Source organism: Lemur catta, chromosome 2 (assembly GCF_020740605.2).
Source record: "Lemur catta isolate mLemCat1 chromosome 2, mLemCat1.pri, whole genome shotgun sequence".
In the NCBI taxonomy this organism is placed as follows: Eukaryota; Metazoa; Chordata; class Mammalia; order Primates; family Lemuridae; genus Lemur; species Lemur catta.
Genome location: NC_059129.1, coordinates 44,198,357 through 44,222,494, shown reverse-complemented (window position 1 = coordinate 44,222,494; position 24,138 = coordinate 44,198,357). Strand labels below are relative to the sequence as shown.

Genomic DNA, 24,138 nt, shown 5'->3' with positions numbered 1-24,138 from the left:
CTTAAGAGATAATAGTACCTTTTTCATTTAGTCACATGATGTATGCAGATGTAATACATACATGCATTGAGTTCCTGGGCCATAATATTTTACTAGATACTTCAGAATAAACAGAAGAAGTAAAGGTGTGGACCCTCAGGAGGAATAACTAGTGTTTCTTCATAGCCTTTTGTGGCAACATCATACTCTGCTTTGCTTGTCTCATTTAGTTCTCATAACTTAATGGTGTAAATTTTATTGCCCAGATTTACTTGTCCCGGTCACGTCCCGGTCACATAAGTATTACTTTTTAAATCCATTTCTTTGTTATAGAGGGGATTTAAGACTAATTCTAAGGGAATATAAGATAGCACTTAGAACAAGTCTAAATTCTATGTTTTTTTGGTCCAGCTCTTCCTGTAGTCCTCTTAGACTATTCGTACCCTTAGAATAGTCAAGGAATTCTTTCCTGACTCTGAACTCCTACAGACTTAAATTGGCTTATGTCACTCTCATTTTATCATGTATCTGGTATTCATAACTAGATTATAATCTCTAAGGACAAAAATCCTGCTTCCCATTTAAAATCCTCCCTTTTTGTGCCTAGTGCACAGCTAGATGAACAGAAAGTAATTAATACATGGTTCTTTGATGGGTGGAACAATGCAAATGCTGAAGAAATACCCAAAATGAAAATTATAAGAGGATAGGAAATGATAAACATTGACAGAGAGGATGTGAGAATGCATTCTTACAGTGGGTGGTAAGGAGGCTAACCTGGGTAGAATGAAATGGAATCAAGAGAAGTATGATGAAAACATTGACGTGGGAATCCTGCTTTCTGATACTGTCAGTTAATAGCTATGTGACCTATGAAAAAATAACTTTAAACTCCCTGGAAGTTGCTCCTGCATTTGAATACCTTCCTATTTACTCCATCATGGAGAGGTGGGAGGAGAGTGTGAGGTTCAAATGAGAACATGAGTAGGCTTGTCCTTTGTAAGCTATATATCACTCTATCAGTCAGGATGTCTGCAACTGAGAAGAATATTATGTCCTTTATCATTCAATAACAGGTTTATTGTATCTTATAACAAGGAGTCCCAGGCTGGCTAACTCAGCAGTATCAAGAGTCCGGGTGCTTCCCATCTTTCTATTCTGCCGTCTTTGGTACATCTGCTTTTGTTCTGGGGCTTGTCTCCTTATGGTCCCAAGATGGCGACCACAGTTTCATGCTCATGCATTCTCTTCAGACGCAGGACACACAGTTTCACCTTACTGGTTTCTTTTTATTTGGGAAAAAAGAAACCTTTCCCAGAAGTTCTCCCGGCAGACTCTTTATGTCTGGTGTTCCAGAGTTAGTTCACACGCCCATGCTTAAACTAGTTCCTGGCAAAGGGAATGACAGTTCCATGTTTAAACTACTGGAGCCTTCACCCTCTAGGATTTGACTTTCAGAAGGCTCTTAGACTTTAATTTAAAGCAATTTAAAAGCATGGCCAGGAGGAGAAGATAAAATCTTTAGAGTTTATTTTGTTAGAAATTTAACTTATATTAAGATATACCAAATATATATTTATTCTATAATGTAAGAGAATGGATAATGTATAATTCTAGAGTAGGAAAAAATTCATCATTTAGGCCATCAGTCTGTGTCATAACCACTTAACTCTGTCATTGTAGGCAAATGTAGCCATAGATAACACATTATGTAAACAAACGGGCCTGGCTGTGTTCCAGTTAAGCTTTTTTTATAAACACAGTGGTGAACCATAATCCCTGGTTTAAGCCCTTGCTACTTAGAGTGTGGTTGGTGGACCAGCAATATCAGCATCAGCCATGAGCTTGTTAGAAATGGAAAAGTCTCAGGCCCCAATCCAGACCTACTGTATCAGAGTCTAATTTAAATAGGACCCTCAGGTGACTTGAGAACCCACTGCATTAGAGTATTGAATTCTTACCAGTGAATGGTCTGAGAATTCCTCCTGATAGAGCTGTGGAGAAAAATGCTCTTTGAGGGATAGACTCTGGATTGGCTATCTCCACACCCATTCATTCCCTTTCTGACATGAAGAGACTTAGTGCTAAAAAGTACTTTTCCCAGACTCTTGTAAGGAATGTAACTAAGTCTCCTTGATGAGATTTAGGTGTGCCCAGTACAAAGCACTTGCACAAGACTACTTTAGTCACAAGGAGAGAAGCAGGACATGTTCTGAGGGTAGCAGGCCCATCCGTTTTGGTGGCACACTTTTTGACAGGAGATACGGTTCTGGAATTGGCTGCTAAAGTGTCAGCTTCCTGATTTGGCTGGTAGCTTCTATTTGGCAGCTTCCTGATTCATCCCAGAGATGACAATTGGCAGCCCAGTTCTGCAATGTGTTTTTGGGAATTATACCTGGAACCTTGGCTTGCAGTCTACTTCTTGAGCTCCCCCAGTGATTCTGTAAGCTGTTTTTATCTCTTAAATAAATCCTTTTCTTAAACTAATGTAGTTGGATTCTATTGTTTACAATTAAGAAACCTGACCAATCCAGATTCCCAATGAATAATAACTGCTTTAGTTGTATCAGCCATCCTCCCCTCCCTTGCTCATGCTATAACCCAGTGGTCCCCAATCTTTTTGGCACCAGGGACCATTTTCATGGAAAACAATTTTTCCACAGACCAGGGAGGGGAGAGATGGTTTTGATATGATTTAAGCACATCTTATTGTGCACTTTATTTCTATTATTATTACATGGTAATATATAATGAAATAATTACACAACTCACCATAGGTTGAGGACCCCTGTTATAATCCATCAAGGAATTGAGATGTGTTATATTAGCAGAGCATCCCCCTCTAGAGAAGGGTGTTCAATGGCCCGTGAGAGATGTCAGTGGGTTAATCAGACAGACCTGATTCCATGGGAGAGGCAAGCTGTGACAGAGTCCAGTTAAGAATCTGTACCTTCCTCATACCTATTTGCTGACTGAATGTTGTCTGTTCATTCAACAAATATTGAGTGCCCATCCTTCTTGCACTAAGTGCTGGGCCACATGCTGGGGATACTGAAATTTAGGTTTTGCTGTCAGTGAGCTTAACATCTGACTGAGAATACAGAGTAAATGGGAAATTATAATGTGAAATTTAGGATTTGAAGGAACGGTTAGTACAGCATGCTAAAGGGCCTTCTTGGCAGAGTGAGTACCCACCTCTGGCAGAAAGATGGGTTTCTAGGAGGATGTCTGGATGGTTATAGACTTTCTCATTTAAAATTCTTCTGTTTTGGAGGGACTTTGCTTGGGGGTGCAGTAGATAGTGTGGTGGTGGTGGTGGTCCAGTGTAAGATTTCCCCAGGTAAGCGAGATGATAGAGGAGCAGTGAAAGTAGATGATGAGTTTTTGTTTACTAAGGAGCGGAATTGGGGTCCCATTTCTCTGTTGGACCTTTGATAATGGGGAATGAGCAAGGTATAGGCTCATCCTGAGGGGCAGGCATAATTCTATATGTTGCCTCCCTAGACCTGAGGAAACCAGAACCTTTGCCTGGTTCTTTCTGGAGAAACCTAAAGGTTTGACTATTCAAATAAGTATGATAGGGCCAGTTGGTGGACCTAAACTGTGTGATTTTTATTTAAATCCATTTGGCTCCCATGGGTTCTATGGTACCTAAGGGAAAAGTGTTGTTTGACAGGTTTGACAGAGTTAATGTGCCATTGTGGATTAAGGCAGATTGTTGCAAGACTTGAGATAGAGTGATGGTTCTAGAGTAGAGAGAAAGGAACAAGTTCAAAGACCTTGTATAAAGACTTGGTACTTGGTTTGGGGAGTTGTGGTTGGAATCTGATAGTTGTTTTGTAGAGTATGATTGGATTTAATGGCTGTCTCAGGAAAGCAGATCTTAGTTGTTGTCACTATTATTGTTCTGTTTTTGAGTTTTATACTTTAATTGTCCCTGGGTTATAAAAATGCAGCTAAGATGTATAGATGGTTGCAATAGGAAATGCAGGGTACTGTGCCTGCCCTTGTTTCCTAGAAATTACATACTATCCTTTTGCAGGTAAAATAGACAGTACAGTAAAGTGGAATAAAGTGCTTATAAAGCAAGGAAATGAAAGATGCAGGACAGATTAAATTAAACTATGCTCCTCATATGTTTAGTATTTTACCTACCTCCTGTCTTGAAGGGAATCCTGATCTTGAAATTAAGCCCTGCCTCCAATTCTCAGGCCTAAAGAATCCTACCTAACTTTGAGCAAGTTTTTACCCTGTAGTCCTTTATTCTAGCATTATTGAGACTATAAAGACATGTCTATGAACTGTTTTTTTTTTTTTTTTTTTTTTTTTTTTTTTTTTTTTGGAGACAGAGTCTCACTTTGTTACCCGGGCTAGAGTGAGTGCCGTGGCATCAGCCTAGCTCACAGCAACCTCAAACTCCTGGGCTTAAGCGATCCTACTGCCTCAGCCTCCCGAGTAGCTGGGACTACAGGCATGAGCCACCATGCCCGGCTAATTTTTTTGTATATATATTTTTAGTTGGCCAGATAATTTCTTTCTATTTTTAGTAGAGACGGGGTCTCACTCTTGCTCAGGCTGGTCTCGAACTCCTGACCTCGAGCGATCCACCCGCCTCGGCCTCCCAGAGCTAGGATTACAGGCGTGAGCCACCGCGCCCGGCCTATGAACTGCTTTGAACTTGAGAATAAGCTTCCATGCCGGGCGTAGTAGCTCATGCCTGTAATCCTAGTGTTTTGGGAGGCCTAGGTGGAAGGATTGCTTGAGACCAGGAGTTCAAGACCAGCCTGGGAAACATAGCAAGACCTCGTCTCTACAAAAAAATAAAAAAAAAAAATTAGCTGGTTGTGGTGGCATACACCTGTAGTCCCAGCTACTTGGGAGGCTGAGGCAAGAGGATTACTTGAGCCCAGCAGTTGGAGATTGCAGTGAGCTATAATTGGGCCACTGCACTCCAGCTTGGGTGACAGCAAGACCCTGTTTCTTTTTTAAAAAAAAAAAAAAAAAAAAAAAAGGCCGGGCGCGGTGGCTCACGCCTGTAATCCTAGCACTCTGGGAGGCCGAGGCAGGTGGATTGCTCTAGGTCAGGAGTTTAAGATCAGCCTGAGCAAGAGTGAGACCCCGTCTCTACTAAAAATAGAAAGAAATTATCTGGCCAACTAAAATATATATATATATATATATATATATATATAAAATTAGCTGGGCATGGTGGCACATGCCTGTAATCCCAGCGACTTGGGAGGCCTGAGGCAGAAGGATTGCTTAAGCCCAGGAGTTTGAGGTTGCTGTGAGCTAGGCTGACGCCATGGCACTCATTCTAGCCCGGGCAACAAAGCAAGACTCTGTCTCAAAAAAAAAGAGTTCCTAATAGATCAGATGTACAAATAGTAAAAATTAGAGAAACATGTCATTACAAAACCAGAAACAATTCAGTGGCTTCCATCAGAATAGAGTGGAGGGGTTGGTTTTTCCAATTCCATGTCTGTCAGCAAAGAACCAGACTTGAAGTCAGAGAATAAGTTGGTAGATGTTTTTAATTGTCCTTGAAGAGAAGCTTTAGTAAACAGAAACCACTATTTAGAGGTTTATTCAGTTTTCAAAATGTTATGATTTCCTTAAAGTACATATCTAAAACCTAGTTCTTTCATATGTTTTCATATCTGATTTTTCTGTTTGTAAGTGTAAGATATTTTAATAGTCACTTTTAAAGGGCTTTTGGATGATACCTCTATACCAGTTAGTTGAAGACCTTCAGATGTTTCAAATTGCATTTATAAATTTAATATATTTGATTGGTTTTAACGAACTTCAGTTGTCTGACTTTATATATATAAAGCTCTTCAATTAAGAAAAAAAGTCCTGTGAAAAACTACTAGAAGAAAACACAGGGAAAAACTCATCAGACATTAGACTGGGCAAAGATTTTATGGCCAAGACCTCAAGAGCACAGGTAACAAGAGCAAAAATAGACAAATAGGATTATATTAATATCAACTAAAAAGTTTCTGCACAGCAAAGGAAACAATCAACAGAGTGAAGAGACAACCTACAGAATGGGAGAAAATGTTTGCAAACTATTCATTTGATGAGGGATTAATATCCAGAATATACAAGGAACTCAACAGCAAAAAACCCAAATAATCCCAATTTAAAAGTGGGCAAATAATATAAATAGACATTTCTGAAAAGAAGACATACAAATGACCAACAAGTACAATTGACTCTTGAACAACACAGGGGTTAGTGGCTGATACCCCCTCCAGTGCAGTTGAAATCTGTGTATAACTTTTGACTCCCCAAAAACGTAACTGCTAATTGCCTATTGTTGACCAAAGGCCTTACGAGTAACAAACAGTTGATTAATACTTATTTTGTATGTTGTCTGTATTATGTACTGTATTCTTACAATAAAGTAAGCTAGAGAAAAGAAAATGTTATTAAGAAAATCATAAGGAAGAGAAAATATATTCATTAAGTGGAAGTGGATCATCATAAAGGTCTTCACGTTGAGTAGGCTGAGGAGGAGGGGAAGATTGGTCTTGCTGTCCCAGGTATGGCAGAGGCGGAAGAAAATCTGTGAGCAGACCCGTGCAGTTCAAACTTGTGTTGTTCAAGGGTCAACAGTACATGAAAAAAATGCTCAGCATCACTATTTATCAGGAAAATACAAATCAAAACCATAATGAACTATCATCTTCCCCTAGTTAGAATGGCTGTTATCAACAAGACAAGAAATAACAGCAGGCAAGGATGTAGAGAAAAGGGAACTCTGATATCCTGTTGGTGGCAACACAAATTAGTATAGCCATTATGGAAAACAGTATGGAGGTTCCTCAAAAAGTTAAAAATAAAACTACCATATGATCCAGCAGTCCTACTGCTGAGTATGTATCCAAAGGAAAGAAAATCAGTATATCAAAGCAGTATCTGAATTTTCATGTTCACTGCAGCATTATTCACAATGGCCAAGATATGGAATCAACCTAAGCGTCCACCAAACAGATGAATGGATAAAGAAAATGTGTCGGCAGGGTGCAGCAGCTCACTCCTATAATCCTAGCACTTTGGGAGGCTAAGGCAGGAGGATCATTTGGGGCCAGGAGTTCAAGACCAGCCTGAGCAACATAGCGAGACCCCTGTCTCTACCAAAAAAAAATTAGCCAGGTGTGGTGGCATGCACCTGTAAGTCCCAGCAACTGGGGAGACTGCATCAGGAGGATTGCTTGAGCCCAGGAGTTTGCGGTTTCAGTGAGCTATGATGATGCCACTGGACTCTAGCCCCAGTGACAGAGCAAGATGTGTCTCATAAAAGAAAAAAAGAAAAGAAAAGAAAAAAGAAAATGTGGTATGTATATATATATATATATATATATATATAAAAAACAGAATACTATTCAGGTATAAAAATGCATGAAATCCTGTCATTTGTGGCACTATGTATAAGCCTGGAGGACATTATGTTAAGTGAAATAAGCCAGACACAGAAAGTTAAACACCACATGTTTTTGCTCATGTGGGAGCTAAAAAAGTTGATCTCATAGAAGGAAAGAGTAGAATAGTGGTTACTATAGATGGGGAAGGGGAGGATAGGGAGAAGTTGGTTAACAGGTACAAAATTACAGCTAGGTAGGAAGAATAAGCTCTAATGTTCTGCTGTACTGTAAGGCAACTACATTTAACAATTTATTGTGTATTTTCAAATAGCTATAAGAGGATTTTGAATGTTCCCAACATAATGAAATGATAAATGCTTGAGGTGATTGGATATGCTAATTGCTGTGATTTGATCATTACATGTTGTATACATGTATTGAAATGTTACTCTGTACCCCATAAATGTATACAATTATTATGTGTCAATTAAAATTAATATTTTCAAAGAAACAAAATTTTATAATACATGGAAAGCTTAAAAAAAGAGTCCTGTGAATCTCCTATACTAAACTTATAAATAAGATGTCTTACGTTCTTTAAATCTTCTCATACTATATATAAGCTTATCAAGATTTTCAACTTAAAATCACAAGTCATAAATAAATTAATCAATTATACATTTTGTGTTTTAGGTTATAAGGCTGCCAATCTATAGATGACATTCTTATAAAAATTACAAAATCATAAATTATGTCTGGTCTCCTTAAACACAAAAAATATTGATACAATTATTAATATAATAAATATGCACATACAAGATATTTATGATTTTGAGTCTCTTAAACATTCTATATTCTAAATATTTCCAGGATTGAAAGATATTTACCCACTAAAGAAACTGATCCTTCCTGTTAAATGAGACCAGGACTCCTGGGTGACCTGATAGGACACACTGACCCTATTCACTTTTGCCCTGTTAAGGTTCCATAACTTCCCAGAGTGTGAGTGGGTGTTTAGAGAGCAACCTGAAGCATGTGTCACACAAAGACCTTCATGAAGTCTTTGTGATTCCCCCAGTAGGTTCATTGTTGTGTATTTCCATTGTGGTCTGTACTTCTAGCACCATGGTATTTATCATGCTTTATTGATACTGCTTGCTTAATTATCTGTCTTTTGTGATAAACTTTACACTCTGTGTAGTCAGGTACAATTCTTTCTTGCTCACTGTTGAATACCCAATTCGTAACACATAGCAAATGTTTAATAAAATGAGTACTTCAATTAATGACTTAACTATTAGAGCAGCCACAGAAATGCAGTTGGGGTCAGCCCTTTTGGGTTATCAGAAATAGACATATTCTCTAGGTTCCTCAGTTAAGTGAGGAAGAAAATGACACTGTCACAGCAGCTGCCCAGCCAGGCCATACAAGCTGAAACCTGGGTCACACAGTGCACAGGCAGGCAACACTCAGGGCAGGTGGAATGACAGTGGGAAAGCAGTGTAACTCAGGGAGCCTGATCACACACCAGTGGCTCAGCCCCTCTCTCCCACAGTGGAGGACCTGCCTTTCCAATCTCTTCTCAGCCTCCCAGCTTCTGCTTACTTCTTTTGTTTTGTTTCTCCTCCCTTGTGTACCATTCACCTGCCTGTTGACTCTGTCTGTGTGTGTCTCACACTCAGCCTTCCCAAGAGAGGACCCGATTGGTTTTGCCTAGTTACAACTTCATGTAGTATGCCTCTTTGGGTAGAGCTTGTTAGGGTGGAGAGCGAGTGCATGTGGGTTTTGAGAAACATTTCTCCAGACAAAGATGAGGATAGCAAAAAGTTTATTTACTTTTTCCTAGGCAGAAAAAGGGCCGAGAAGGAAGAAGAAGAGTGTGTTGGCAGAGAGAGAATCAGGTACTCAGGCTTTTTATTTAGGGAGGGAACATTTATGCCTATAGCCAAATTAACAGGGTACTGTGCACTGTATCTGCTCCTTCTCTTCTTCCTCCTAGCAGGCAGATAGTAGAAGTGGCTGTCAGAGATCTTGTCAGATCTTGCCCTTAAGATACGATTTTGGGCAGGAATCTGAGGCCTGAAGTTTGTACCCCTGTTGTCAGTCCAGGAGCTCCTCAGGAACTCCTTGAGTCTATAAAACAAATTCTGAAAAGACAGTTTTAGTCCATAGGTCTAGTGATCCTCATAGAAAAAAATTTACATTTGCCTTCTGTCTGCTGGGCTCCTTTTAGATGCTGTGAAAAGAGAGCTCCGCAGGGTGCCTGTCAGCTAGAGAGCAAGAGTGAGAGAGAGCGAGAGTGAGTGCTCGCACGCTAGAGAGCTGGAGCCTGCGCAGAGCTCATTTTCTCTGTCATGCGCTAGCAAGACCAGCCGTCCTGTCGGAGCTGCCAGGCCCTATCATCAGCTTCTGGCCATTTTGAAGATGTCTACCTTACGTTTGCATCAGTTGCTGGTTTCTTATTCTTTTAGCTGTGCTCGGAGTGGTGAGATCATATGCTATAAAAGTATGGGAACCCATACTTAAGTACTACCTGCAGCAGCTTTACCAAGGGTCCTGTGTATTATGACTCACACAGGAAAATGTTTACTCACACATCCTCATTAAAGCAGGATGAAGCAGTATTTGTGATATGAAACCATTTGATGGGGAAGAAATGTGTGTGTGTTCACATGTGTAGAAAGAAGAACAGATAGCATTCATTGTACACTTACTGTGATCCAGGCTGTTCTAAGCATTTTGTGTGTGTTGCCTCATTTAATCCTCACAAGACTCTGAGATAGGAATGGTTATTATCTACATTTTACAGGAGAGGAAAAAACTGGTTCAGTGATTTGCCAAAACAAATTGCGTCCAGCCTGATGTGCGCAAGTGCCACGGTAAGACTTGAATCCAGGACATCTAGTTTCAACGCCCACACTCCTAATGGTATGCTCTTTGACAGGATGTCCACCAAAATATTCACAGTGGTTATCTTTGGCTTAGCTCGTAGGATATGAAGTTCTCCACATTGAGCTTATATTTATTTTGTTACTAGAAGAAATTTCTATATAAACATTAATGGAATGAGATTATTAAGTAATTTTTCATGGCATTGTCAGGCCTAGGTACCATTAAACTCCGTTCTACCGCTTTGTTCATCCTAGCTTAAAAATTTCGGCATGTTGGCTGAATTTCAGAAACAGAAATCTGAAGCTCTTGAAACATTTAGCAAGCACATTTGAAGGAAGGGCTAAAATATTCCCTTTTGTAAATTGGCCACCATTTTTTAGCTGCTTATGGTCAAAATCCTATTGTAGTCACCCATCACAGGGTTAGGGGCACAGGCTTTTTCCCAGGGCTTGCCATGTGCATTGGTAACACTGTATCTCTAGCCCAGTGAAGGCTTGTGTGAACCAGCCATGTGGTAGTGTCTCTATAATAAAAAAGAAAAGCACCTCTTTGTGATCTTCAGAGCTATTCCTTCTTGCTAATTCAATGGGAAAGGTAAAACTCTTGGCTGACAGGGATAAAAAGAGAGAAGCTGAGTCTGAAACTCTTCTGTCTTCTGTTATCTTTTAAATTTCCATTTCTTTTACCCATTTTTACCTCAGCCAAACAAAGAGTATTATCACAAAGATATGGTACATCTGAAGACTGAAGGAGAAAATTTGTGTATAGAGTATAGCCATCCCTTGGTACCCCCTGGGGATTGGTTCTAGGACCCCCTGCAGATACCTAAATCTGTAGATGCTCAAGTCCCTTGGTGTAGTATTTGCATATAACCTATGCACATCCTCTTGTGTACTTTAAATTATCTCTAGATTACTTACAATGTCTCACACAATTAAATGCTATGTAAATACAGTCAACCCTTAACACGGGTCTGCTCATATGTGGAGTATGCCTGCTTCTCCTGCTTCCCCTTCCACCTCCACCTCTGTCTGCCTGATACAGCAAGACAAACCCCTCTTCTCCCTTCTCAGCCTATTCAGCGTGAAGGCAATGAGGATGAAGGCCTTCATGACGATCCACTTCCACTTAATGAATAGTAAATATATTTTCTCTTCCTTATGATTTTCTTAATATTTTCTTTTCTCTAGTTTACTTTATCGTAAGAATAAAATATGTAATATATATATACAAAATATGTGCCAATCGTTTGTTATTGGTGAGGCTTCAGGTTAGCAGTAGGCTATTAGAAGTTAAATTTTTGGGGAGTCAGAAGTTATATGCAGATTTTTGACTGTGTGCAGGGGTAGGGGGATTGGCACCCCAACCCTTATGTTGGTCAAGGGTCAACTCTATACTGTTGCTATACTGTATTATTATACTGTATACTGAGTTGTTATACTGTATTGTTTACGGAAGACAAGGAAGAAAAGTTGGTACGTGTTTAGTACCAATGCAGTTTAAAAATATATATATTTTTGTTCTGTTGTTGGTTGAATCCATGGACATGGAATCCATGAATACAGAGAGCTAACTATATTTGTAGCCAGTCTGATAGTTAGCTTGTGACATAGGCCTAGCTTTAAGGAAAAAAAAGGGGGGTAGTTAGTTTTCTGTGACTTCCTCACTTATATCCTAATATTGCAATTCTCTGCTACTCCTTTGGCTCTTTACCACCTATTGCTTTGCCATATAAACTCATTATCTTGGAAATTTCTTCAGGTTAGTGGTGTTTCCTTAGACTCTCTGTACCTTTTGCTGCCCTCTCAAGTTTTTAGTACACTGTCATACGTAAAATAAAAATTCCACAGCATGTTTGCCTTAATTCACTCTTATGAAAGAAAGTTTGAAAGTCTAGATACTTTAATGTAGTATCACTAAGGTTGCTTTCCTAATGGTAACCTCAAGAGTTCAGAGCCACTGGCTGTGGTGGAGCATGCCTATAACTAAAAATAATTTTTTTAAAAAGTACTGAAAAATAAAGCAGACTTTATTTAGATGACATTCTCTGAATTTCCATTATTTAATTTTTAAAGGATTTTAAATCACTTGAATATGAATTACTAGTAATGATGTACATGCGTGGCTCTATGTACCTATAGATATATCTTTTTATTTTTTAGAGACAGGCTCTTGCTCTGCTGCCCATGCTGGAGTGCAGTGGCATGATCATAACTCAGCGTAGCCTCAAACTCCTGGGCTCAAGCAATCCTCCTGCCTCCCAAGGAGTCCCAGCCTCCCAAGTAGCTGGGACTAAAGGAAATAGGGATAAATACTTATTATATGTCAACCATATTTAAGATTTTGAGCTGGAAGCTATGAAGGACGTATGATGGATACCACATTCCCTAAGACAAACTGTGTTTATCAGTATTACCATGTCTTTATTTTTACTTGGTAAGAAGACAGATAATTTTAGCTCCTTTGGTCACAGTGCTATAATAATGTAAGAATCGTCATGTCTCTTAGTATATTACGTGTAATGATCTTCTGATAATTTATTCTTTTTAAAAGATTTACTGGAAAATGTGGCTCAGTGATTAAAGTATCAGGAAAGTCTTTGTTCGCCTAACATGGATGTATGTTTTTGTGTGAGGAAGCATCTTTATTCTTCACCCCTAGGAAAGCAGTAGAGCAAGACCCTGTCTCTAGGAAATAAAAATAAAAATACGAATCTTCTATTACTCTTAGAAAAAACAATTTTGAATATGTAATGTGAACAGAAAAAACATCATGTCTTAATGTAAAAGTGCTGTGAGGCTGTTGTATGTTAGAAGATGGAATGAATCCCACAGATCTCTGGTGTTACTTTTCAGGCCCTTAAGTAAATCGGTATTGAATCTCCTGTTTCTGGCAGCTGAGAACTTAGAAAGGGCCTTCCCTCTCAGTTACAGTTCGGGGCCAAAAGGAAACCTTGGCACAGACACAGCTTCCAGCGAAGGGCCTGGCTGAGGTGCACTTGTGATGATCCCTGTGCTCACGTGGCCAAGTGAAATTCAACTCTGGCTCCAGAGCACAGACCAGCACAGATGCCTCTCTTATTTTAAGAGGAGTGCCTCTCCGTTCCAAGGCTGTTACAAAATGTTAAATGGCTACTCCTGGATTACTTCCATGATCACTTCTAGAGTCATCTTTAAGATGATCAAGTTTTTAGTGACTCCGTCATTTTTTGGCTTTTGCAAAAATTTTTGGTACTGTTGGCTTCATGAAAAGTGGTATTCATAGTGTTATTACATATTTGTGTTAGTGACCATTTTAAATATATAGGTGCTTTTGACTAGGAATATCCATTAGAGTGGTTTGCCACATTTTAACCTTGAAAATAGAGACAATATAATCTAAACAAGGCTCTTATTCTGAGTGCTTTAAGTGCTCCTTCTCAGCACTTAGTGATGCTATTCATGCAGCCAAGTTTGATTACGTGATTAAGCTGATGCCCATACATCTTACCATTTTTCTGATTGTAAAAATGATACATGTTCATAAGTAGAATGACAAGACAGAAAGCACAAAGAAGATGGTATATTACTATAATTCTATGGCTAATTATTTTTTCCTAACTTTTTAATCATGAAAATTTTTAAACATGAGAAAAATTTAAAAATAGTAAAACAAACACTGTATATCTTCATCTAGATACAACTAACATCTTTTGACCTTTTGCATATTTGCTTTCTCTCTCTGTATTATTTATGTTCATACTTTTTTTGGCTATACCATTTGAACATAAATTGTAGACAGCATGACGTATCACCTCGAAATTCTGTTCTTTAGCATTCATCTCTTTATAAGTCCAGTCCCCTACATAACCACTTACCATTTGTCACACCTAAGACAACTTATAATAATTCTATAATATCATCTAATATTCACTACATTTTCCAATGTCCCCAGTTATCACGATATGTCTATTATATCTGTTCGTTTCCTCACCAGGATTTAACCTAGGTTCACACATTGCTGTTGGTTATATGTCTTTTCAGGCTATTCCATCATAGAACCATATCCCTAGCCTTTCCACATGCCCTCCCTCCTGTGATACTGACTTTTTAGAAAAGTCCAGGGTATTTATCTTATGAAATGTCTCACATCCTGGTTTTGTTTGATTGTTTCTTCTTGGTATCCTTTAACTTCTTTCCTTATCCCCCATATTTCCAGCAGCTTAGTCTAGAACAGTGCTATACTGTAGAACTTTTTAAAGTGATAGAAATGTTGTATATCTTCACTGTCCAGTATGGTAGCCACTAGCCATATGTGGATAGTTAAATTAATTAGAATTAAATAAAATTTAAAATTCCTTAGTTGCCCTAGCAACATTTCAGGTGCTCACTAGCTACCTGTGTATGATGGTCAGAATTTTGAACAGCGCAAGCCTAGAGACTTGATTAGATTTAGGATAAAGATTTTTGGCAAGTTGCTGTGCGTGTGGGGTGTGTGCTTCCTAACCCTTAATGTCAGTTGAGGGGGTTGTGGGACCTGGGTACCTTGGTGACCGCGTAGTACTGCTTAGTAACTTGCAAATCTATGGAATGGATTAGGAAAGGTAGTGATGGTTGTTCTTCCCTGGGCTTTCTACTTCTAAGCAGAGAGGAGATTAGTGAAAAAAAAATATATTCCATCTCATTGGTCATCAGATAAATGCAAATTAAAACAAACTGGTATCTTGCTCTTATTAGATTAGCCAAGATTTAAAAACTAATTCTAGTAATGATGATGAAGGAGGCAGCAAGTTTTAAGAATCTTAAGAATGTTTATGCTATCTTGGACCCTGTATACCGGTCTTTCCAACTGTGTGTGATGGTCACCATTTTGGCCATCCAACTGCTTTCCATTTCAGAACACCTGATACATCTGACATAATGCATGTGGTTCCCTCCTAGAAAGCCTGTCCTATCGCCTTGCTACCTGGGGGCACCTCTTTGGGTTTTCAGCTTAGTTGCTACATTTTATGGAAGCTTTCATGACTTTCTAGGCTGGTATGTGAGTGCTTTTTCCACCATCTTACATTGTAATGTAAGTTTCAAGTATGTTTTTCCTATATATTTGTATTTATTGTGGACATTTAAAAAAAAAAGTAAAAAGAATAAAATTTTCATAGTCACCACTATTAACTTCTTGATGTATTTCCTTCTGTGGGAATTAACAGACTTCCTTCTCCACTATAGGCTTCTCAGGTGTATTCTCAAATATTGGATATGGAAGTGAAGGAGGAGGTTCATATAAAATGTAAAAGAGGAAGCAGGGGTTTTCTTACTTTTTGCTTTGCTGTCGTGATATAGGAAGGTCAGAGAGTTTCTATTTTCTGAGACCTGCTCCTGAGGCCTAAAGTACCCCAATGTTGTAACAAAACACTGTAACGAGGGGTATGGAAGTTATGAGCCAGGAACCATGGGTGAAAACCTATATATGTTAGGTTATATTATATTATAATGTTGAGGCACTTTAGGCCTCAAGATCAGGCCTTGGAAAACAGAGTATCTCTTTGACCTTCTCCTGTCCTCCTTTTACCTGCCCAAGGCAGGACTCTAATCTTCTCTCACCTTTCTGATTGTAAGTCGTAAGACCTTTATTCCAGAGAGAGAGCGTCCTGCCCCATACCCTGGAGGAAGGAATGCTACACAGAGAGACCAAGAAGAATCTAAACGGGCCTTGCTGGGTTTCTCCACTCAGTCTGTTAAGTCATACCCTTTTTATTCAATCATATTTCTACACACTTGTCCATACTTCAGTCATGCCTATCCAATGAAGTTTCCATAAAAGGCCCAAGATGACAGGGTTCAGGGAGCTTCCAGATTGCTGAACATGTGGAGGTTCCTGGAGAGTGATGTGCCCAGGATGGATATGGAAGCGCCAAACCCTTTCCCCCGTACTTCACCCTACCCAGCTCTTCATTTGTATCCATTGTATTAATGTCCTTTGTAATAAACCAGTAAACATAAGTGTTTCTCTGAGTTCTGTGAGCTGTTCCAACAAAGTAATCAAACCCCAAAAGAGGGTCATGGGAACCCCAACTTGAAGCCAGTCAATCAGAAATGGAAAGAAAGGGGCATGTTGTAGGACTGAACCCTCAACCTGTGGTTTCTGAGACTGTCTCCAGGTAGATGGCGTCAGAATTGAGTTGAATTGGAGGACACTCAGTTGGTGTCTCCTGTAGAATTGATTGCTGCTTGGTGTGTGGAGAACATTGGTCACAGAAGTCTTCTGTGTTGATAGTTGTGGTGTGACAGCAGAGGAAAAATACTGAGTCCTGCCCACCCACCCATGACTGTCATTTTCTACCCTCCTAGCTCTTTTTCTGCTAACCCACCTCTGTTGTCCTAGAGTAGCCCTCTCTCTCTTCTCTTGCCATGGGCTTGGGCACATTGACCAAATCTTGTTAACTTTGTTTTTCTTTTCTTTTTTTTTTTTTGAGACAGAGTCTGGCTCTATTGCCCAGACCCGGCTAATTTTTCCTATTTTTTGTAGAGATGGGGGTCTTGCTCTTGCTTAGGCTGGTCTCAAACTCGTGAGCTCAAGCAATCCTCCTGCCTGGGCCTCCCAGAGTGCTAGGATTACAGGAGTGAGCCACTGCACCTGGCCAAAATCTTGTTAACTTTCTATGCCTCGTGGTTATATCTCACCCCAGCTTTTTTACTTCTAAATATCTATGGAAAAATGCTTGTTCATGGACACAAAGAAGCATGTACAAGAGGTTCATCACAACTTTATTTGTAATAGCAAAACACTGGAAACAATCTAAGTGTCCATCAATAGAATGGTTGTGTCAAATATGGCACGTTCATATTAACGTATTACCACCGAGAAGTTTAAAAATAATATAGGAAATCTATTATATATATATATATATATATATATATATATATATATATATCCCAATATGGAGAGTCCTCTAAGATATATGTTAATAGTTAAAGGAAATGGCAAGTCTGTTCCCATTTGTGTAGAATAAAATATACTAAAACATATTTGTATGTTTTTATGCACACACACACACAGAGAATGGAATCTGTTAGGAAAAACATTAAACTGATTAGAATGATTACCTTTAAGAGGGAACTAGGCCTGGAAGGAAGCCCATGGAAACTTTTGCTTTATCTAAATTTTTTTTAGTTTTTTTACAACCCTATCATTTCTAGAGTCTGGGCAGAAATGTGAAGACATCAAGCAGTTGTAAAAGTTAGCATTTAAAGTACTTAAGAGTATATCCACCATACACTCCCCAAGGATTTCTAAAGGGATGTATTTGAGCTCAGAAAGGTTAAAATTAGAATTGCTGAAATTCTGTTCTATATTGTTTTCTCCTTGGGTACAAGGAAATGAAAGCAAAGTTATCTCTGGGGGCAGATGGCAGAACTTGTTAGGTTTTTGCTTTTGATGCAAGCTTATTTTCAGCTTTGAAACCTGACCTTGCTATCCTTAGAGATTTTTTTTTTTAATTTAAATTAAAATGTTTGGTGAAGATAAGGTTAGTTGGAGAAGAAATAGTTCACATGGAGGTCATTGAGACAGGTTAGTATGTTTCCAGATGACTAGGTTAATCTTTAAAGAGGTAAAAGACACTTTGAAGTAATCGGTGAAAGAATAATTATATGTGCTAATCAGCTTGAGAACTATATTGCTGTTTTATATATTAAATATTTATATGACCTCTATTATTGGTATGCTGATATTTATGAATTTAAAAACTATATTAGTTATCTATTGCTATCTAGCAAAACTTAAGAATTATGAGATAACAACAAGAATTGTTATCTCATGCTTTCTGTGAGACATGAATTCAGACAAGGTACAACCATGCTTCATGATGTCTCGGGCCTCAACTGGAAGAATCAATGACTGGGAGAAAATACTGTTGGGAAAAAAAAAAGATTGAATAACTTTTTCTAGTAGGCTTCCAGGACTTCACACTTTGCTGATACTTCTCCTACATCTAAGTTGTCTATGCTAATTCCTATCTCTTCACCTCTTAATGTTGAGTGCCCTGGAATTCAGTCCTTTGTCTCCTCTTTCCTTGTTTGCCCTCTCATTTATTCCTTGATGATCTTACCCAGTCTCTTAGTCTGGAGGTTTTAAATATAGTAGGTGTTGGTTGAGTTAGTGGGTGGGTAGGTAGATAGATGGATGAATGGATGAGTCATCTATCTGCAACCACAGCTCTCCTTAACCTGCCTACTTGGTGTTTCCATTTGGATGTTCAGCATGTACCTGTAACTCAGTATGTATAAACCTTGATTATACTTTCTTCTCCCAAACCTCCTCCAGCAGTCTTCCTCATCTCACTAAATGGCAACTCCATCCTTTCAGTTGCTTAACCCAGAATCCTAGATGTCATCCTTGATTTCTTTCTTTTCTCACACCCAGTGTCTATTGATAGTTCATCCACAAATCCTGTTGGCCCTCCCTTCAAAATACAAGTATCCCGAATCCAACCATTTCTCACCATCTCTTTCACTACCTCCCTGGTCCAAGCCACCATTACCTCTCATCTTGATTCCTCTGCTCCCCACTATAGCCTTACCCTCTTCAGTCTATTTTCAACACAGTAGGTAAAATGATCCTGTTAAAAGAAATCAGATTATGTCACTCAAAAGCCTTCTAAGCTGAAGCCCTTAGATCTGGCTCCCTCTGGGACCTCGTCTCTTACTCTTTCTTACTGTGCCCCAGCCGTACTGGTGGCCTCCTTGTTGCTCCTATAACACCAGGCCTTTTTCCCCCTCAGGGCCCTTATAATTGCTGTTCCCTCTGCCTAAATCACCATAGTTGGAAATATACAGTCTTAAACATTAACCCTGAAGGAGAGAAACTCCATCCTGCTGGGTTTTCCTCATGATTTATATAGCAGATGCCTTTTATTAATGAAGGGATGCCATGGTACTAACGATGGGAAATTAACAATTTCAAACAACAGATATAATGTATTTATGCTAGAAGTAGAATGTCTAAGCGTTTACATCTATGCCAGATGAAATACCGTTTTTCCTCTATCTACCTTCCATTCTTGCTCATTCAGATCTCTTCCATACAGCACAGTCCTGTCCTTCAGATGAGTAGGGAAATGTTAGGTGACTCCTTGAATGCCACTGAAGTGTTCATTGCATTTGGTTCCGTTTTTGTTCCTCTTTACTACCTTTTATGGTTGAGGGGGCATCAAAGGGCAATCTCAGCTGATTCTGTCAGGGGAGAGACTTGTCTGGAACATAGAAATTATGATAGTACCTGCTTCACAGGTAGACATTTAGTGAGAACTCAAATACTAGCTATTATTATTATTATGGTAGGAAAGAAGAATAATTTGCCCCGAATCACACAGTGGTATATGACCTGAATACTTGGGAGTATCTCCAGAAACCCTGGGCTTTTATCACCCCCTTTCCCATCCCTCACCAGTAAATAGCAGCAAAGCATTTATATTCCCATTGCCTAAAGATAACTTTTGTTAACACTTTGATAAATTCATTCACACAAATCCATGAATGTGACCATATTTTTTAAAAATAATACTGGAATTTAGCCATTTGATTAGCTGCTTATGTTGTAGACATCCATTTGTGTTAATTGGCATACGTGTTAAGTGATTATTTTGAAAGATAGCATAATAGTTTGTGTATGAATATGCCATAGTTTGACCCTTTTGAAAAAGGATTATCTTTTTTAAAACTTTATTTTTTTAAAACAGTTTTAGATTTACAGCAAAATTGAATGGAAAGTACACAGAGTTCCCATATCCCCACTGGCCCTCCACATGCCATTATCAACATCTTATACCACAGTGATACATTTGCTACAGTCAAGGAACCAACAGTGACACGTTATTATCACCCAAACTTCATAGTTTTCATTAGGGTTCACTCTTGGTGTTTTACATTCTGTGTATTTGGACAAATGTATAATGACATGTATCCACCATGATAGTATCACACGTAATAGTTTCACTACCCTAAAAATCCTCTGTGCTTTCTCTACCTATTCATTCCTCCCTCCCCACTAACCCCTAGCAACCACTGACCTTTTTACTCTGTCCATAGTTTTGTCTTTTTCAGAATGTCATATAGTTGAAATCATACTGTGTGACCTTTTCGTACTGGTTTCTTTCACTTAGTAATTTGCATTCAGGTTTCCTCCATGAGTTTTCATGGCTTTTCATGGCTCATTTCTTAGAGTGTTGAATAATATTCTGTTGTCTGGATATACCATACCTTATTTATCCATTTACCTGCTGAATGACATCATGGTTGCTTCCAAATTTTGGCAATTATGAATAAAGCTGCTATAAACATTCATGTGCTGGTTTTTGTGTGGACATAAGTTTTCAGCTCTTTTGGATACATACCAAGGAATGAGTTTGCTGGATCATATGGTAAGAATATGTGTGCTTCGATAAGAAACTGGCAAACTGTCTTCCCAAGTGGTTGTACCGATTTGGATTCCCACCAGCAAGGGAATGAGAGTTCTTGTTGCTCCACATGCTCATCAGCATTTGGTGTTACCAGTGTTCTGGATTTGGTCCATCCTAATAGTTGTGTAGTGGTATCTCATTGTTTTAATCTGCATTTCCCTGATGGCATAGGATGTGGAGCATCTCTTGATATGTTTATTTACCATGTATATATCTTTCTTGGTGCAGTGTCTGTTGAGGTCTTTTGCTTATTTTTTAGTCAAGTTGTTTGTTTTCTTGTTGAATTTTAAGAGTTCTTTTGTATAGCCAGGCATGGTGGTGCACTCCTATAGTCCTGTTTACTCAGGAGGCTGGAGTAGGAGGATCCCTTGAACCCAGGAGTTCTGGGCAACATAGCCAGACCTCTCTCTCTCTTCATTCTCTTGGCAGTTGTCTGTTGTAGAGCAAAAAATTTTTATTTTAATGAAGTCTGTCTTATCAATTCTTTCTTTTAAGGATTATACCTTTGGTGTTATATCTAAAAAGTCATCCCATAAATATTTACAACTATTATGTACCTGTAATAATTAAAAATAATTTTTTTTTCTTTGCCTGCTGCTCCGTGGGTTGGAAAATATAAAAAATTAAAAAAAAATAAAAAGTCATTGCCAAACCTAAGATTTTCTCCTGCTATCTTCTGGGAGTATTATAGTTTTGTATTTTACATGTAGGTCTATAATCCATTTCGAGTTAATTTTTTGGAAGGGTATAAAGAATATGTCTACATTCCTTTTCTTTTTCTTTCTTTCTTTTTTTTTTTTTTTAGACAAAGTCTTGCTCTGTCACGTGGGCTAGACTACAGTGACATCATCATAGCTCACTGTAGCCTCAAACACCTGGGCTGGAGCTATTCTCCTGCTTCAGCCTCCCTAGTAGCTGGGACTACAGGTGTATACCACCAGGCCTGGCTAATTTTTCTGTTTTTTATAGAGATGGAGTCTTGCTCTTGCTCAGGTTGGTCTTGAACTCCTGGCCTCAGGTGACCCTCCCACCTCGGCCTCCCAGAGTACTAAGATTATGTGCCTCAGGCCCCCCCACCCTGCTGCCTATATTCATTTTTTTGCATGTGAATGGCCATGTAAAAATGCCAGCACCATTTGTTAAAAAGACTATCTTTTCTCTATTGTATTGCCCTTTCTCTCGTTTTTATTATTTTTTTAATGTAAAGATGTACTTTTATTCATGCAGTAATATCAGTACTGTTCAACATTAGGGTTTTATTTTTCCCTATTTAAGTTGAATTAAAATTTTAACATCTAATAGTGTAGTGACAAGTACCAAGCAATTCTGTCAGGTTACCTTTCACATTTATAAAAATGGCACAAATTTATCTGAATACCATTCCAGAAATACTAATTCATGCTTAGTACTTGTGATATCAGTCTTCTAAAGATTCCAGGATTCCAGGCCGGGCGCGGTGGCTCACGCCTGTAATCCTAGCACTCTGGGAGGCCGAGGCGGGAGGATCGTTCGAGGTCAGAAGTTCAAGACCAGCCTGAGCAAGAACGAGACCCCGTCTCTACTAAAAATAGAAAGAAATTATCTGGACAGCTAAAAATATATATAGAAAAAAATTAGCTGGGCATGGTGGCACATGCCTGTAGTCCCAGCTACTCAGGAGGCTGAGGCAGGAGGATCGCTTGAGCCCAGGAGTTTGAGGTTGCTGTGAGCTAGGCTGACACCACAGCACTCTAGCCCGGGCAACAGAGCGAGACTCTGTCTTAAAAAAAAAAAAAAAAAAGATTCTAAGATTCCAAAGATCTTAATATATGTTTGCTGAGCACTTCCATGCAAACAACTACCTGGTGTTTTATCTCCAAGTTAAAAAATAAGGCAAAGAGAGGTGGAATAACATTTCCTATACCCTAGGAGAGGTATAACGTAGGAACAGACTAAGAAAGTTTCTGCTTTCTGGCCACCTGTTTCACAGTCCTCTTTGCCTTTCTGTCTTTCTTCCTATGCATGATGAGACTCCTCTGATGAAGGACAAGATGAATGCCAACCATGGTGTTTTGGGGGGCGGGGGGGGGGGGTGGGGTTTTTTTTTTTTTTTTTTCCTAAGACAAGGTCTCACTATGTTGTCCAGGCTGGAGTGCAGTAGCTATTCACAGGCGCTATTATAGCTCACTGCAGTCTCGACCTTCTGGCCTCAAGTGATCCTCCTGGCTTAGCCTTTCAAGTAGCTGGGACACAGGCACATGCTACCATGCCCAGCTTGTTCTTGTTCTTTTGTCAAAGATTTTTTGACTGTATTTATGTAGGTCTGTTTCTGGGCTCTTTGTTACTCATAGATTTATTAATCTCTTCTTTCACCAAAACCACACTGTCTTGATTACTGTAGCTTTATAGTAAGTCTTGAAGTGGGTGTCAGTTCTCCAGCTTTGTTCTCCTTCATTACTGAGTTGACTATCTAGGCTTTGTCTTTCCTTATATACTTTAGAGTCGATTTGTCAATATTCACAAAATAACTTGCTGGGATTTTAATTGGGGTTGTGTTGAATCTATAGATCAAGTTAGGAAGAACTGACAGCTTGACAGTATTGAATCTTCCTATCTATTATATTAACATGGAATATTTATTTAGTTTTTCTTTGATATTTTTCATCAGAGTTTGATGGTTTTTCTCTTATAGATCTTGCACATTTTTTTAAGATTTATACTTAATTATTTCACTTAGTAGGGTGTTAGCATATATGATATTATGTTTTTAATTTCAAATTCCACTGTTCATTGCTGGTATATAGGAAAGCAGTTTATTTCTGTATATTTACCTTGGATCTTGCAACATAAAAACAAGCTAATTGTTTTAGTTCCATGAGGTTTTCTCCAAGTCTTTTGGATTTTTGACACTCATGTGTGAACAGTTTTGTTTCTTCCTTCCCAATATGTATACCTTTTCTTTTCTTTTTTTTTTGTCTTTATTGCATTGGCTAAGACTTCCAGTATAAGTTGGAAAGGTGTGATGAAAGGGGACATCCTTGCCTTGTTCCTGATCTTAGTGGGAAAGCTTTTAGTTTCTCACCATTAAGTATAGTGTTAGCTATAGGTTTTTTTTATAGTTATTGTTTATCAAGTTGAGGAAGTTCCCCCTCTCTTGCTAGTTTGCTGAGAATTTTTATCATGAATGGGTGTTATTTTGTCAAATACTTTTTCTGCATCTGTTAATATGATCATGTGATTTTTTGTTTTAGTCTGTTGATGTGATAGATTACATTAATTGATTTTTGAATGTTGAACCAGCCTTGCCTACCTGGGATAAATCTCACTTGGTTGTAGGTATAATTGTTTTTCTTTTTTTAATTTTTAATTTTTTTTAAACAGGGTCTCACTCTGTCGCCCAGGCTAGAGTGCAGTGGCACGATCATAGCTCACTGCAGCCTCAAACTCCTGGGTTTGAGAGATTCTCCTGCCTCAGCCTCC

At 38.7% G+C, this 24,138-nt stretch overlaps 1 protein-coding gene across 2 annotated transcripts in view; it reads left to right on the top strand.

Annotated features, from left to right (window-relative positions):
* The window catches only part of NUDT3 (nudix hydrolase 3), a 101,255-nt gene that overhangs the window by 54,492 nt on the left and 22,625 nt on the right, over window positions 1–24,138 (top strand). The gene's annotated exons all lie outside the window — the stretch shown is intronic.